The following is a 17,902-nucleotide window of genomic DNA, read 5'->3' as shown; positions in this document are numbered from 1 at the left end:
CTACATTTTTCTTGGCATACTATCAAGTCATACTCTAGGGACAATTCTGCAAAGCCATCTGGTCATATCTGGTCATATCTACATCTGGAGTAATTACCAGCTTCAACCATAAAGGAGTTGTGTATGTCAGTTAACGGCTCCTAAACAAGTGTGATGGGATCTGCTAGGTTGACTTGCTGTACTTCCAATACATTCTGCTGCTCAGGAGCCAAGTGGATTTAGGGTAGTGTGTTTGTTTTTCAGGGCCCAGCAGCTGTTTGAACCAGAGCCTGCCATTGAATCAGTGGGTCTGTATCATAGCTGAGAAACCCAGAGTTTAGGGACCCTAAGATATTAAAGGAGCTGCTTTAAATCTCTCCAATTTTTGCCTTGCAGAAGATATAGCTTTATTATTCTGGTCTAGGAAACAAATTCTGTCCTCTGCCTAAGAGGGAAACTATGCTTCTAGGCCATTTATTATGCAAATGTTCTTGAGAGAGATTTTGGAAGAAAAGCTGCCCTGAGACATGCAGAAAGGTCATGGAGAATTATTTCCCCAGGACATGTTATCAAGAAACTCCCCTGATTGTTCCAAAATGTAAGGGGGCGGGGGAAGCACTTATATTCATATTAGTAGAAGGTAGAGAATGAAGAAGGTGGGTAAGCCATTTCTTTTTTTAGGTAACTTTAGGTGCATCCTTACCATTTTGAGGTCATCATTTGTTCCTAGAAATTATTTCAGACATTTTTGTTTGAATGTTTATCTATCTTATGTGAACTTAGGGCAATTTAAGAGACATTAACAATTGATGTGTATTCAATTGTTAACCTGCTTAAGTCACCTGTTAGCTTTTATCCATTAATGTACAATAAATCCCTCCTTCTCCCTCTTTTTCCTGCCCAGAGATTTGACCTATTACATTGTTCATTACTGTCTCAAAGTGTGCAATTACAGATATAAATAAATGAGTAATAGAAAATTGAATAGTTTGTAGAATTGTTAGGAGGCATCATTCTTTAGTGCTTGACTTTTTATCTTCGTTTTATTGTCATCCTGCTCTCAATTATTCATTCATCAGACTCACTGTCTTGCATAGGCTCTTCCCTATAAATGAAATGTTATTTTTTACTGTAAGACATTAGGTTATGGTGGGTCTGGATAATATATGTGATGTAGTAAAGCATTCAGCCACTTTTAACTCCATCAGAGTGATTTTTTAAAATTGGTGATTCTGGTTATACTGCCTCACCAAGCTTACTTTTAGGGTTTTGATCCTTGACTCTTACCATAAGAGCTAGTTCTCATTTTGTAGCTGGCATTGTCTTATTCCACTTGAGAATTTGAGTCAGTTTATACTATATTAGAAAGATAGATCAAACATTTTGGGTTACATTTACACTTTGTGTCCAAATGGGTTTTTATCTGGGTGCAAATCACTTGGAAAACATCTAGAAAAATTAGCCAATTAGAACCTAAATAAACATGTTCAGCTTTATGCTTTCAATTATAAGGAATGTCTCCTGCTGTTAAACTGCTCTCTTTTTATTATATTTTAAGGTTATTTTGAAGGAGAAATATATATACTAACTTTGGGATGGTTATTTTCCTGCAGAGTTTTCACTTTTATTTAAATTTTTTTTCTTGAAGTCATTGTTTGGAAAATTTTTAAATTTTATTGTAAGGTTACTCATCAAAAATTAATTTTTAAAATACACTGCATTGTAATTTAAAGGGAACATTTAGTAGGACATATTCAGTTAAATAAATTTCTGTGTATATATGGCATGGAATTAACAGGAATTTTGTGAAATGCAAGGGGCTGGCGTTGTGGCTCAGTGGTAGCACCTCGCCTAGCAAGCTCGGGTCCCTGGGTTCGATCCTCAGCACCACATAAAAACAAATAAAGGAATTGTGTCCAACTACAACTAAAAAATAAATATTAAAAAATTTTTGTGAAGTGCAAAAGTACATTTCATGTCTTCTATTATGTTTTTGAGGTTAGGAATTAAACACAGTGTCTCATGCATACTAGGCAAATGCTTTACTGCTGAACTACATCCCTAGCCATGTGTTCTCTTCTTAAGAATTTGTGGTTTTAGGAAAGACTTAAGTCTGCCTTATAAAGTTACCAATATTGTATTGAAAGATTTCTAAACTGGAATTATTTGAATTTATTTTGCAGTGATTATCCAAATTTGTTATTTTTCAATTCAAATGTAATATTTTCACAGCAGCTAGTTTAAATATTAAAGAAGTTAAATATCTAATGTGTGTGTTTATATAGTTTCATTGTAAGAGAATAATTCATTTTTTATTTCAAACGTTCTTTTGAGGTGTATAGCAGTTCCCACTTAGTTTTGTTATCATTTTCCCTGGTTTCAGTTACCTCTGGTCAATCATACTCCAAGACCATTAAGTGCAATATTTCAGAAATAAATAATTCATGTTTTAAGTTAAAAACTTGAATGATGGGTCTCACTAAGTTTTATATTTTGAGATGGGGTCTCACTACATTTAAATAATTCATAAGTTTTATGCATTCTGCTGAGCACCATGATGAAATCTTGCAACATCCCACTTCTTCCCGTCTACAATGTGAATTATCCATCATATCCATGGTGATATGCCATTGAGCAATTAGTCATGTAGTAACCCTCTTGGTTTCAGGTAAGAGAGAGAGAGAGAGAGAGGGACAGGGACAGGGCGGGAGGGAAGAAGGAGGGTGGAGAGAGAGAGGGAAGGAGGGAAGAACAGACCTCTGGGGATCCTAAAACCTAACCCCAGTAGATTAGGGAGGATTACTGTTACTTCTTTTCTAAATATATAGTGCATATCAGTTTTTGGTAGTATTATATGTTTAGACTTTTAAGAGATACATTTATTTATGTCCAATATTGAAATTAATTTTGAATTGAAAGGGTTATAAAAATGAATCAGACACTTATGATTTATATAACATAAATAAATTTTATAAATCTGTATGAATAGCACATTGATATAATAACAATTGAATAAGATACTGATTTCAGATTTTAAGACTGATGTCAGTTTTTCAAAAAAGTATAAATGATGCCAGATATGGCTGTGTACGCCTCCAAACTACTCAGGAGGCTGAGGCAGAAGGATTGCAAGTTTGAGAACAACCTCAGCAATTTAGTGAGACCTGTCTCAATATAGAAAGTAAAAACATGTGGGAATGTAGCTCAGTGGTGAAGCATCCCTGGTTCAACCCCAGTACCATACTTAATTAATTAATTAAAATATGATTAACTGGTTTATGTGAGCCTCTTATCACTAAAGTTTCCATTTAACTTTTTCTAAATAAAGATTTTTTTTCTAAATAAATTAAAGCAACAAACCAGAGGTTTTGAATGATTTCTGAAGAATTCTTTCTCACTTAGAAATTGGAGTCTGGCTTATAAATTTATTAGCTAATGGTCTATCTTGCTTAGCTAGCTAATTAGGCATCTAATGCTTTTTATGTAGGTATGAAATTTGGGCTAAGTTAAATACATTGTTTTTTGTGAGGAATGAGACAACCTGTTTTAATAAATTCTTTTTTTTTTTGTTCCAATACCTTTTTATTTTGAGATGGGGTCTCACTACATTGCTCATGCTGACCCTGAACTCCTGGTTTTAAGTTATCCTCTTACTTCAGCCTCCTGAATAGCTGGGATTGCACCATGCTTCTTGGGAGTTAATGCTTTTTTACTTATTGTTTGTAAATGGATTGAGGATGCTTTAATGCTGTAATGAAGGATATTTTGACTACTTTAAATATGAGCACCTGCATCTTAAGTTTCTGAAAATGTCTGTTAACATTTTAAATGACAGTTAAAGATTAAAGAGTCAAAAAATTTAAAATGCTATAAATAACATATAGCTGGATGACTATATAATTGATAAGTGAAACTACAGCACATTTGGGAAGGAAGGGAGATGCTAGTAATAATTACCTCATAGCAATAAGAATAAACTAGAGGGGCTGGGGATGTGGCTCAAGTGGTAGTGCGCTCGCCTGGCGTGCGTGCGGCCCGGGTTCCATCCTCAGCACTACATACAAAGAAAGATGTTGTGCCTGCCGATAACTAAAAAATAAATATTAAAATTCTCTCTCTCTCTCTACCTCTCTCTCTCTTTAAAAAAAAGAAATATAAAAAAGAATAAACTAGAAATATTCAAAGCAAATCTAATACAAACAGACTGAGATGTTACAGTGTAAAGACAAAAGTTAATAATATATTTTGTTGTGGATATATTTTAAAAGCATACTTGTGTTTTACACAGGACATCCTAGCATTAAAAATAGAAATCATACTTTGTTTTGATATAGTCATGTCAGGACAGTTTCATTCTTTTTAGAATTTTTGAGGTAGAAAGCATCTTTTAAAGTTTGTACTTTTTATTTGGTTATTGTCTTACTCTATTTTCTGCTGTTACAACAGAATTCCACAGACTGGAGCAATGTGTAAATGATATTAGTTTATTTAGATCACAGTTCTGGAGTATGGGAAATCCAAAGAGCATGGTGCCAGCTTTTGATGAGTGCCTTTCTACTGTGACACTATATCTTAGAAGGACAGGCAAGTATATGTAAAACAGAGTCATATGGAACTCATTGTTTTTATCAGGAACCCACTCCCGTTATAACTAATCTACTTCCACAGTAATGACATTAATTCATTTATGAGGATAGAGCCCTCATGGTCTAATAACTTCTTAATATTACCAGCTCTTTTTTTGGTACTGAGGATTGAACCCAGGGATTCTCAAACATAAGCCACATCCCTAGCCCCCCTTTTTTTTATGTTTTGTTTTGAGACAGTGTCTTGATAAATTGCTTAGGGCCTCTCTGAGTTGCTGAAGCTGGCTTTGAACTCTCTATCCTCCTGCCTCAGCCTCCTGAGCTGCTGGGATTATAGGTATGCATCACCATGCCTGGCTAGCATTACCATCTCTTAATACTTTTTTAATGACAACTAAATTTCAACATGAATTTTAGAGGTAACATTCAAACCATAATGTTTATGTTTTATAATTTTCTGTTTATCTATATTCTGTATTTGATGAGTCATTGCTATTATACTTTTAATTTTCAGGAAACTTTATAGTTTTTCAAGAACAGTTTCCTTTAGTTCTTTGAATATAATAGCTAATTTGAAGTTTTTCTGTTGCTTATATTTTTTTCCTTTAACCTATATCTGCTTAAGATTTTTCAGTTTGTACTTCTTTTAGTTATTTTTATGCATGCTGTTTTGAAAACTGGACATTTAGATACGAAATTTTCATAACTGTAGATTCTTATTAATCCCCCTTTACCTCTGGAATACTGTTTATTTTTTATGTTTATTTGGATTACTCATAGTTCTGGATGAATTTTTGTGGAGTTTGGCTGCAGTATATAACTTCTGATTTTAACGGTCAGCTTCCCACACCCACTTGTTTTTATTTTTAAGCCTTGCTTCCTAGAATTTGCCAATGACTGGTCAGAAGTGTGTACCCTAGATGCAGTAAGTTTTCCATCTTTTGCCAGTTTCTTGGTGTGTGGTTTGAGGAATGCTTTGAAAGTTCAGGGACTTTTAACCAAGCTTACCAACTGTCAATTATCTTTTCCAGCGGTTACTGAGCAGGTTCATTTTATGGCCTTCCAGACTAGTAGGCATAAATGCAGTCTTAGAAGGATTACTTTTGGCTATGTTTTTCCTTAAATGTTTTTTGTCATGACTGATGTGCTGCTGTTTTCACTGTTATGAGTATCTAATTGTTGCTGTAATTGCTCAATACTTTAATCTTTGTTCTTTTGCATAATTGCAGAGGCAGTACTATAGATGCTCTTCCTGGAGATCCTCTCTTGTATTTTCCTGGAGCTGAGGAGGAGAAAATGGTAGCCCTTTCATCCTAGCAGGAGGAGTTAGAACAGGATGGTAGCCCATGGTCTTCTTAGCTTGCCCCTCTTGGGAAAAACTAGATCTAGTAGATGGATATGACATAGGTGGATGTATATACTCGATATAAGGAAGAATTTTGAAATGTCATTGTTTTGAAATGGAGTTGGCTGCTTAGTGAGAGAGCAAGCTAAGTTTTACCAGAAGTCTTCATCTTTGCTGATCAACTGTCAAGATAGTGCACAATGCCATGTTGTGTAGGAAGTTTAATTAATTATTTCTATTCCAGTATCAATTATTCTGCTGCATAAGGGAATGGTAATGAATTAATAAAGAAATAGATATTTTTTCTTGGACAACTCTTGAAAGCATACATTATAAGAAGCCAAGTCTTTTTATATCATAAACCATTTTTTAAAAAAATTTGAGATGAATCTTAAATGAAGATAAAGTTTTAGGAAGGAAAAATCAGAAATGATTATAAAGAAGGTTTAGTATCACTTAGTAATCACTTGATGGATGGTGTAACTATTCTCTTTTGCAAAAGAATGTTGTTTAAACAGGTACTTATAGGAAGTCACATCAAACCTGGTGGCTTAACTATTGTCCTATTTCTGTGGGAATTTAATATATTTAGATGTTTAATTGAAGTTAAACTTATTTAATATCCTTGTAATATTCTTAATTGTGAGCCTCATAATAATATTGTTAACACTCAGTTGCTAATAGTTAGTATAAGTAACTTAGAGGACAGGTGTGTTGGTGCCTATTTAATTATAAAATTGTCAACTAGGCAGAATGCTGAAGTAAGGCAAATTAATTCAGGAAGATTGGTTCCCACCCCCTGCTTTTTGTATTATATTGTAAAAATGAGAAAATATTCCGTGTGTGTGGAAGAAGTCTCTTAAAAATTTTCTTACCAGGTATGATTAATTTGCTCACTTAATATTTAAATGTGCACAAGCACTCTTTCAGGTTAGGGGAATCCAAAGGTGAAGACAGTTCATTGTATTTAGAGACTCAGTAGTGTAAGCACTACAGTAGGGTCACTTTATGACCTAATAAGAAATCCCTGTCTCTGCACAGTGGGAAATGGAAAATCTTCATGGTTAGGCAAGTGGCTAAATTTAGCCTTGACTAATGAGGAGAGTTTGACGTGATGATAAAGGCTGCAGCTTAAATCTGGAATTTGTGTGTGTAGGGGGTGAAGTTAGTGAAGGAGAAAAGTGAAATGGAGTATCACAGATGATAAGAATAGAATTCACAAAGGTAAAGCAATTTGAAACTACCATTAGTTTAGAGAATTTCAGAAAGTAGGACCTGTTATGTGTACAGTTTTTTATTGGAAGTACCATGAAGTAAGGCCAGAAAGGTACAAATCAAAGGTATTTTGAAAAGTCTGAAAAAGTCTTGAAACAAAATTTTGAAATTTTATGTTGTTAGGAGATGTGAACACGTTGAAGGATTATATGCACATGTATAAGATAAAGCATATCTGCATTTAAAGAGGTAATTCTATAGAAGTATTGAAGGAATTTTGAATCAGAGGTACTCCAAGAAAGGATTCTTGGGATCTAGATTATGAATATACTAGTTTGGAAGAGATAATGAAAGACTGATGGTGTTTGTTTAAAAGCAATGGAGAGGAGGTGATAGAGTAAAAAATTCACCATTTCATCAGTTAAACATCCAACAAATTCACTGGCATTAAGAATATAGGTGTGGGAGCTTTATTAGGGGGCACATGAGTTCAGTTTTTGATAATGGCATTTGAGACCCTTGGCAGTTTTATTTAAGGGTCAGGAGAGATAGAAAGATTGGAGATTGGTAATAGGTGTCATAATTGTGTAAAAACTGATAAAGCTGTATAAGTAGATGAGATCTCCTGGGGATTGTTTTTTTTTTTTTTTTTTTTTTTGACCAGAGATTGAACCTGGGGCACTTAACCTCTGAGCCACATCCTCAGCCTGAGTTTTACTTTGGGACAAGGTCTCACTGAATTGCTTAGGGCCTAGCAAAGTTGGTGAGGCTGGCTTTGAACTTGTGGTCCTCCTGCCTCACCTTCCTTAGCTTCTGGGATTACAGGTTTGTAGCACAATGCCTGGATTACCTGGGGAATTCTTATGGAGTGAGGAGAGCAGATGGCCAGAGAAAACAAAATTCTGAAGAAAACCAGTAAAGGCTGAGAAGCAGCCAGGGAGGTAGGAGGAAAATGGAGAGTGTGGTATCACCAAAAATTGGAGAAGATTTTTGAGTGAATGATTAATGGTGCCAAATAATATATTTAGATAAAGCAAAATCAGAGAAGTATTCATCATATTTGCTAGCTAAGAGGTTATTTGTAAAGAACAGTTTAAGGGAGTGATAAGTAGTGAGGACTGAACATTGTGGGTTAAGGAGTAAATCCAAGGGAAAAACATGAATGGATAATCTTTTAAAGATACTTATCCAGGGGCTGGAGCTATGGCTCAGTGGTAGCATACTTGCTTGGCATGTATGAGGCACTGGGTTCGATTCTCAGCACCACATATAAACAACTCAAATAAAGGTCTAATAACAACTAAAAAAAATTTAAAAAAAGATCCTTATCCATATATAGAGGAGAAAAATACTATTAATTTGAAGTAAATGCAGGTTCAAAGGAGTTTTCTTGGGATGGAGTAGAAAGACTAGAATGTGGATATTGGAAATCATTTGAAGGAGTTAGTAAAATAAGATGAAGTGTGAGGGTAGGAAAGTAGGGGGTCTAAATAATTGATCATGGTCCTAAAATGATTGGATTCCTGGAACACAATTAAAGGGGATGTGTTACCTTAGAACCATGTGGAACTATACTTCTAGATCAGGAAGGAGTATGGATTAGTATGGATTCAGATAATTAGGGTTAGGAATTTGAGAAGGCTTATGCAACATGCTTCACTTTTCTCTATGAAGTAGGAAGCAAGATAGTTGGATGTTGTCTAAATCTTATATGTCATTCAAAGCTGAACATACCTTTTTGTGGAGCCAGGACTGACCAGAACCCATAGCTGGGTAATGCTTAGTAGGCATTTAACTGTTACCAGCTTTAATTTAATACAGTGGTTTTCATTTTAGTCCTTAGACCCTCACCTTAAACATTATTTGAAGGTTATTAGAATGAAATTTCTTGGTCCCTACTGACTTGACTTCGAAAGACTTAATTTTTGAAAAATAAGTCCTCCTGATTTTTAAAAAACATTTTATAAGTTGTCAATGGACTTTATTTCTTATTTATTTATATGTGGTGCTGAGAATCAAACCCAGTGCCTCACACATGCTAGGCAAGTGCTGTATCACTGAGGCACAACCTCAGCCCATCTCCTGATGGTTTTGATGAATGATAAATTTTGAGAACTACTGCTGGTCAGGAGATTACATTTTAAAATGCACTATTCTCAACATGTTAATAGCTAGTTTTCCTGGCTTCCTTAGATAGGCCTAACTCTGAATGTGTTGAAGAAAATGTTTCTTCTTATCTTGAAACAGAATTTTCACAATAATCAGCTGGATAAATTCTCAGATTGTACTATAGGTTCAGTATCCCTTATCCAAAATGCTTGTAACTAGAAGTATTTTGGATTTTTTTCTTAAGATTTTGGAATATTTGCCTATATGTAATGAAATATCTTGGGGATGTGATCCAAGTCTAATGAAATTAATCTATATTTTATGTATACATTATACAGATGGCCCGAAGGTAATTCTGTACGTTATTTTTAGTGAGTCTGTATTTTGATGGTGACTTATTACATGTGATTAGGTATTGAATTTTCCACTTGTTACATCATGTTGATGTTTAAAGAATTTTGGATTCTGGAGCATTTTGTATTTCAGATGGTTGGATTAGGGATGTTCACTTTGTTCTTATATATTGATTTACTTCTGAATATGGGGCAAAACTGAACCTAATAAACTGCTTATGGACTCAGTTCCTTACATTGATTTTTCTTTCTTTTTTTAAAATTTAATATTTTTATTTTTTTTAAATACTTGACAGCAGAATGCATTATAATTCTTATTACATGTGTAGAGCACGATTTTTCATATCTTTGTATATGAAGTATGTTCACGCCAATTCATGTCTTTATACATGTACACCCAATTTGTGTCTTCATACATGTACTTTGGATAATGATGTTCATCATATTCCAAAATCCTTGATAACCACTTGCCCCCTTCCTTTTCCTTTCACCCCTCTGCCCTATCTAGAATTCATCTATTCCTCCCATGCTCCCCCTTTCTATCCCACTGTGAGTCAGCCTCTTTATATCAGAGAAAACATTTGGTATTTTTTTGGAGGGGATTGACTAACTTCACTTAGCATTATCTTCTCTAAAGCCATCCATTTATCTGCAAATGCCATGATTTTATTCTCTTTTATTGTTGAGTAAATTTCTATTGTGTATATATATAACACATTTTTTTAATCCATTCATCCACTGAAGGGCATCTAGGTGGGCTCCACAGTTTAACTATTGTGAATTATGCTGCTATAAACATTGATGCAGCCAATATGAAAAGCAGTATGGAGATTCCTTGGAAATCTGGGAATGGAACCACCATTTGACCCAGCTATCCCTCTCCTTGGACTATACCCAAAGGACTTAAAAACAGCATACTACAGGGACACAGCTACATTGATTTTTCTGTTATCTGTCCTGATCTTTAATTTTTAAAAACTTCTTTCCAGACATTAAAATTTCAGAAATGTGGAATTCTATTTAATGTGTCCTTGTAACATTCAGTTTGTTACTATTTGTTAAGTATCCATAGTCTTTTCACACCATTCATACTTAAATGACACCTCCATATTTTTGGACTAATCCTTATTAAGGCATATCTTGTTTCCCTCTGCTACTTAGAAACATGCTAAAAGGAAAATTTCCCCCAAATAGTGTTTTAAGTGCTTGAATAGAATAACTGAGTGAAGTTTTAGAAGCTATTTTGCTCAAATCTTTCTAGAATTAACACTTAAATTAGTATATAACTTGAACAGCATTATTAAAGAATGGAGTAAGTTAATAATGTTTGTTGCATAATTATATATGAATACTATTTTAAGATGTAATTTTAAAATTTTTAAAATTCATAAGTGTTAGAAGTTTGTTTTTTAATTATAAACATTTGAATTTATCAGTTTCACATTAACACAGCTTCATTTTTTTTTTTTGCCTCAGAAACCACCCTTTTTATTTTCAAGGTAATTGTTCTGAGTTTTCTAGTACTCAGACCATTGCTGTTTAAAGTGTGGTTCATGGATTAGCATCATCGGCCTAACCTCAGAGCTTAGAATTACAATATTTTGAACTGCACTCTGAGCAATTAAACAAGATTTTGAAGTTATCCAAATGCACATTGAAGTTTGAAAAACATTGATTTAGGACTAGAACAAGATTAGAATGTTAAGTGGATTTTTGTGAATTGATCAGTTAGAAACCTAACAGTGTTTAGGAAGGAAATGTATATTATGAATAAGTATTAACATTAGGCTAATATAGGTAATTAAAACTTAAATTTTAAATTAATATTAAATTTACCTTGAGCTAGACAATTAGCCTGCTATGACATTGGTATTCATAAATAGTGTGCTGGATCTTTAAGCTAATATTATTATAATCTATACTGATTAGATTCTTATCAAAGTTATGTGTAATTCCAAGCTCTGGGACCTTAGATCATTTGGACAGTATATGTAAGTTTGAACCAAAAGTTTAAAACTTGGCAGCTTGATCAGACCCCTGTCTTGCTGTCACCTTTCGTGTCTCTTGTCCCTTCATTCCTTTCCATCTAGGTTCGCTGCCCACGTTGATGTGTCCTGCCGGACGGGACAGCTGAGGATGTGGCTCAAGTGGTAGCGTGCTCGCCTGGCATGCGTGCGGCCGGGGTTCGATCCTCAGCACCACGTACAAACAAAGATGTTGTGTCCGCCAAGTACTAAAAAATAAATATTAAAAAATTCTCTCTCTTGGGGGATCCAACATGGCGGCCGGCGAGGAAGCTGCACTTTCAATATCTCCACATTAACGGGATCAGAAACACCAATTAAAATAGCTACATTCTACCTACTGAGGATCTTCTAGCAAAATTCCGTTGAAAGGAGACCTGCCGAGAATTAGTAAGTTTATTAGACGTGACAGTTTGCCCCAGACAAGTGAAACTTGACCGGCAACGCGGGCTCAGAGTCCAATCCCGCGGCCACCCGCCGCTTCTGCAAGCGGCAGGCGGCCCAGAGCAGCGCGGCAGAAGGGTCCCCGCCCGGCCAGCAGACAGCTCCCGCCATCCCGGCTACCCTGGCGGCCCTGCTTTCGCTCGGCGAACAGCCACCCCACCCGGCTGGTTCTTAGCCACGCGGCTGCAGTCACCCGGCTTTACAAGCGGCCCCCGGCGGCCCTGCTCGGCGAGAAGGGTCCCCGCCCGGCCGGCAGACAGCTCCCGCCATTCCACTCTTGTTCTGCAAACAGCCACCCCGCCCGCTTGGTTCTTAGCCACGCGGCTGCAGCCACCCGGCTTTACAAGCACCCCCGGCGGCCCTGCTCGGCGAGAAGGGTCCCCGCCCTGCCGGCAGACAGCTCCCGCCATTCCGCTCTTGTTCTGCAAACAGCCACCCCGCCTGCCTGGTTCTTAGCCACGAGGCTGCAGCCGCCCGGCTTTACAAGCGCCCCCGGCGACCCTGCTTGGCGAGAAGGGTCCCTGCCCGGCCAACAGACAGCTTCCGCCATCCCGGCTACCCTGGCGGTCCCGCTCTTGCCCTGCAAACAGCCACCCCGCCCGCCTGGGTCTTAGCCACGCGGCTGCAGCCACCCGGCTTTACAAGCGCCCCCGGCGGCCCTGCTCGGCGAGAAGGGTCCCCGCCAGGCCGGCAGACAGCTCCAGCCATCCCGCTCTTGCTCTGCAAACAGCCACCCCGCCCGCCTGGTTCTTAGCCACGAGGCTGCAGCCGCCCGGCTTTACAAGCGCCCCCGGCGGCCCTGCTCGTCGAGAAGGGTCCCTGCCTGGCCGACAGACAGTTTCCACCATCCCGGCTACCTTGGCGGCCCCGCTCTCGCCCTGCAAACAGCCACCCCGCCCGCCTGGGTCTTAGCCACGTGGCTGCAGCCACCTGGCTTTGCAAGCGCCCCCGGCGGCCCTGCTCGGCGAGAAGGGTCCCCGCCCTGCCGGCAGACAGCTCCCGCCATTCCGCTCTTGCTCTGCAAACAGCCACCCCGCCCGCCTGGTTCTTAGCCACGAGGCTGCAGCCGCCCGGCTTTACAAGCGCCCCCGGCGGCCCTGCTCAGTGAGAAGGGTCCCTGCCCGGCCAACAGACAGTTTCCGCCATCCCGGCTACCCTGGCGGTCCCGCTCTTGCCCTGCAAACAGCCACCCCGCCCGCCTGGGTCTTAGCCACGCGGCTGCAGCCACCCGGCTTTACAAGCGCCCCCGGCGGCCCTGCTCTGCGAGAAGGGTCCCCGCCCTGCCGGCAGACAGCTCCCGCCATTCCGCTCTTGCTCTGCAAACAGCCACCCCGCCCGCCTGGTTCTTAGCCACGAGGCTGCAGCCGCCCGGCTTTACAAGCGCCCCCAGCGGCCCTGCTCGTCGAGAAGGGTCCCTGCCCGGCCAGCAGACAGCTCCCACCATCCCGGCACTCCTGGCGGCCCGCCCACTCTGCGAAGGGTCACCCTGCCCGGCTCTTAGCCACGCGGGCGCCATCTGCCTGGCTCTGTGGGCGCCCCCGGCGGCCCAGCGCAGCCAGAAGGGTCCCCGCCTGGCCCGACAGAAGGCACGTGCCCTTCCGGCTCTGCTAACGGCCCTGCCCACCCGGGAAAGGGCTCCCCCCCCTTGAGAGGATGGGAAGGAAATCTAACCAAGCCTCTATGAATTAGCGAACTGGGATCTAAAACCAGAGATTGTGTCAGACCAGAGACAAGCCAGTTCCACCTCTCCCTTCGGTCACTCCTGCAAGGAGCCAGGGGCCCGCCATAGCAGACAGGGGAAGTCACCAAAGATCGGCCAAAGAGATTCCTTCCCAGCGGATTCTAAATTAGCAGGAGCGGCGAGGGAGCCGGCCGGAGCTGGCGGGAACCGCGGCAGCGGCACGGGAACCGGCGGGAGCTGAGGCGGCGCTGACGCAGGAGCCGGCGGGAGCCGCGCGGAGCGGGTCTCCCAGCGACAGCTCCCACCAGTGCTGACAACTGAGGTCTCTTGCACCAGATACGGGGGCGTGGCTACCAGAAGGTAAGCAAATTTGCTGGGGGTTCTCAGCCCCAAGCTCTACAAACTTAGGGCCTGAGGGAGGCAAACAAGGAGAGTGTGCCCAGGCACTAATGAAACAGCTGCTCCACGCGTGTGCAAGGTAGGCGGAACCGTGACCACCGACAAAACAGGCCCAGTGGCCCGCCAGATACATCGCCCCGGTCGGGGGAGGGGCAGAGCCGCCACCAGCGCCTTTTAGGTAGACAGATCTGCAACCGACAGACAGAACAGGCCTAGTGGCCAGCGGAGGGGCAAAGCCGCTGCTCACGCCTGCAAGGTAGGCGGACCTGTGACCACCGAAAGAACAGGCCCATCGAAAGTACAGGTACAGCGGCCTCCTGGCGTGGAAGGCACATTGCCTCAATTGGAGGAGGGGCAGAGCCACCGCCAAAGCCTGCGAGGGAGACTTTGCAGCTATACAAGAGCAATATAAATATATAGGGGGAAAAATCAATAACACAACAGTTTCACCAAGCAGAAAGAAACGCGATCAGTATGAAAAGACAAGGAAAGAAAGGACCACAAGCAATGCAGGTCAACTCAACTTTAGAAGAGGTAATATCTGCAGCAGATGGAATGTCAGATAAAGAATTCAGGATATACATGCTTCAGATGATCTGGAGTCTCAAGGAAGACATTAGACAGCAAAATCAGACAATGAAAGACCACTTTGACAATAAATTACATAAACAAATCCAAGAAGCAAAAGATCAATTATACAGGGAGATAGAGGTTATAAAAAACAAACAAACAGAAATCCTGGAAATGCAGGAAACAATAAACCAACTTAAAAACTCAATTGAGAATACTACCAGCAGAGTAGAACACTTAGAAGATAGAACATCAGACAATGAAGACAAAGTATTTCAACTGGAGAAGAACATAGACAGCTCAGCAAAGCTGTTAAGAAACCATGAGCAGAACATTCAAGAAATATGGGATAACATAAAGAGACCCAACTTAAGGGTCATGGGGATACAGGAAGGTATTGAGGTCCAAACCAAAGGAATGAGCAATCTATTCAACGAAATAATACGAGAAAACTTCCCAGACTTGAAGAATGAGACAGAATCCCAAATCCTAGAAGCCTACAGGACGCCGAATGTGCAAAATCATAAGAGATCCACACCTAGACACATTATAATGAAGATGCCCAACATACAGAATAAGGAGAGAATTTTAAAAGCTACAAGAGAAAGGAAGCAGATTACATTTAGGGGTAAACCAATCAGGATAACAGCTGATCTTTCAACACAGACTCTGAAAGCTAGAAGATCCTGGAATAACATATTTCAAACACTGAAAGAAAAGGGGTTCCAACCAAGAATTGTGTATCCCGCGAAATTAAGCTTCAGGATGGAAGATGAAATTAAAACCTTCCATGATAAACAAAAGTTAAAAGAATTTGCAGCTAGAAAACCATCTCTTCAAAACATCCTCGGCAAAATATTACAGGAAGAGGAAATGGAAAATATCAATGAAAACCAACAGCGGGAGGTAGTACAGTAAAGGTGGGGGGGAATAATCAAAGAGGAAAACAAACCATGTTTAGTAACATAAATAAACAAATATGGCTGGAAGAACAACCCATATCTCAATAATAACTCTAAATGTTAATGGCTTAAACTCACCAATTAAGAGACACAGGCTAGCAGAATGGATCACTAAACAAGACCCAACAATATGCTGCCTTCAGGAGACGCATTTGATAGGAAAAGACATACATAGACTGAAGGTGAAAGGTTGGGAAAAATCATATCACTCATATGGACTTCGGAAACAAGCAGGAGTGTCCATACTCATTTCAAATAAAATAGATTTCAAGCCAAAGTTAATCAAAAGGGATGAAGAGGGACACTACATACTTCTCAAGGGAACCATACACCAACAAGACATAACAATCATAAATATATATGCCCCAAACAATGGTGCAGCTATGTTCATCAAACAAACTCTTCTCAAGTTCAAGAGTCTAATAGACCACCATACAATAATCATGGGAGACTTCAACACACCTCTCTCACCACTGGACAGATCTTCCAAACAAAAGTTGAATAAGGAAACTATAGAGCTCAATAACACAATTAATAACCTAGACTTAATTGACATATATAGAATATACCACCCAACATCAAGCAGTTACACTTTTTTCTCAGCAGCACATGGATCCTTCTCAAAAATAGATCATATATTATGTAACAGGGCAACTATTAGACAATATAAAGGAGTAGAGATAATACCATGCATATTATCTGATCATAATGGAATGAAATTGAAAATCAACGATAAAAGAAGTAAGGAAAAATCATGCATCACTTGGAGAATGAACAATAGGTTACTGAATGATCAATGGGTTATAGAAGACATCAAGGAGGAAATTAAAAAATTCTTAGAGATAAATGAAAACACAGACACAACATATCGGAATCTATGGGACACATTGAAAGCAGTTCTAAGAGGAAAATTTATTGCTTGGAGTTCATTCCTTAAAAAAAGAAAAAACCAACAAATAAATGATCTAATACTTCAACTCAAAATCCTAGAAAAAGAAGAGCAAAACAACAGCAAAAGAAGTAGAAGACAAGAAATAATTAAAATCAGAGCTGAAATTAATGAAATCGAAACGAAAGAAACAATTGAAAAAATTGACAAAACTAAAAGTTGGTTCTTTGAAAAAATAAATAAAATCGACAGACCCTTAGCCATGCTAACAAAGAGAAGAAGAGAGAGAACTCAAATTACCAGCATACGGGATGAAAAAGGCAATATCACAACAGACACTTCAGAAATACAGAAGATTATCAGAAATTATTTTGAATCCTTATACTCCAATAAAATAGAAGATAGTGAAGGCATCGATAAATTTCTTAAGTCATATGATTTGCCCAGATTGAGTCAGGAGGATATTGACAACCTAAACAGACCAATATCAATTGAGGAAATAGAAGATACCATCAAAAGACTACCAACTAAGAAAAGCCCAGGACCGGATGGGTATACAGCAGAGTTTTTCAAAACCTTTAAAGAGGAATTAACACCAATACTTCTCAAGCTATTTCAGGAAATAGAAAAAGAGGGAGAACTTCCAAATTCATTCTATGAGGCCAACATCACCCTGATTCCTAAACCAGACAAAGACACTTCAAAGAAAGAAAACTACAGACCAATATCTCTAATGAACCTAGATGCAAAAATCCTCAATAAACTTCTGGCGAACCGGATACAAAAACATATCAAAAAAATTGTGCACCATGATCAGGTAGGATTTATCCCTGGGATGCAAGGCTGGTTCAATATACGGAAATCAATAAATGTTATTCACCACATCAACAGGCTTAAAAATAAGAACCATATGGTCATCTCGATAGATGCGGAAAAAGCATTCGACAAAGTACAGCATCCCTTTATGTTCAAAACTCTAGAAAAACTAGGGATAACAGGAACATACCTCAACATTGTAAAAGCAATCTATGCTAAGCCTCAGGCTAGCATCATTCTGAATGGAGAAAAACTGAAGGCATTCCCTCTAAAATCTGGAACAAGACAGGGATGCCCTCTCTCACCACTTCTGTTCAACATAGTTCTCGAATCACTGACCAGAGCAATTAGACAGACGAAAGAAATTAAAGGCATAAAAATAGGAAAAGAAGAACTCAAAATATCACTCTTTGCAGATGACATGATTCTATACCTAGCAGACCCAAAAGGGTCTACAAAGAAACTATTAGAGCTAATAAATGAATTCAGCAAAGTGGCAGGCTATAAAATCAACACGCATAAATCAAAGG

At 39.3% G+C, this 17,902-nt stretch overlaps 1 protein-coding gene across 2 annotated transcripts in view; it reads left to right on the top strand.

Moving 5' to 3' along the window:
• The window catches only part of Tusc3 (tumor suppressor candidate 3), a 232,246-nt gene that overhangs the window by 20,204 nt on the left and 194,140 nt on the right, over positions 1-17,902 (top strand). The window lies entirely within an intron of this gene.

The sequence above is a fragment of the Callospermophilus lateralis genome, chromosome 4 (assembly GCF_048772815.1).
Source record: "Callospermophilus lateralis isolate mCalLat2 chromosome 4, mCalLat2.hap1, whole genome shotgun sequence".
Classification (NCBI taxonomy): domain Eukaryota; kingdom Metazoa; phylum Chordata; class Mammalia; order Rodentia; family Sciuridae; genus Callospermophilus; species Callospermophilus lateralis.
Note: the sequence above shows the minus strand (reverse complement) of the source record. Positions and strands in the feature narration are given on the sequence as shown.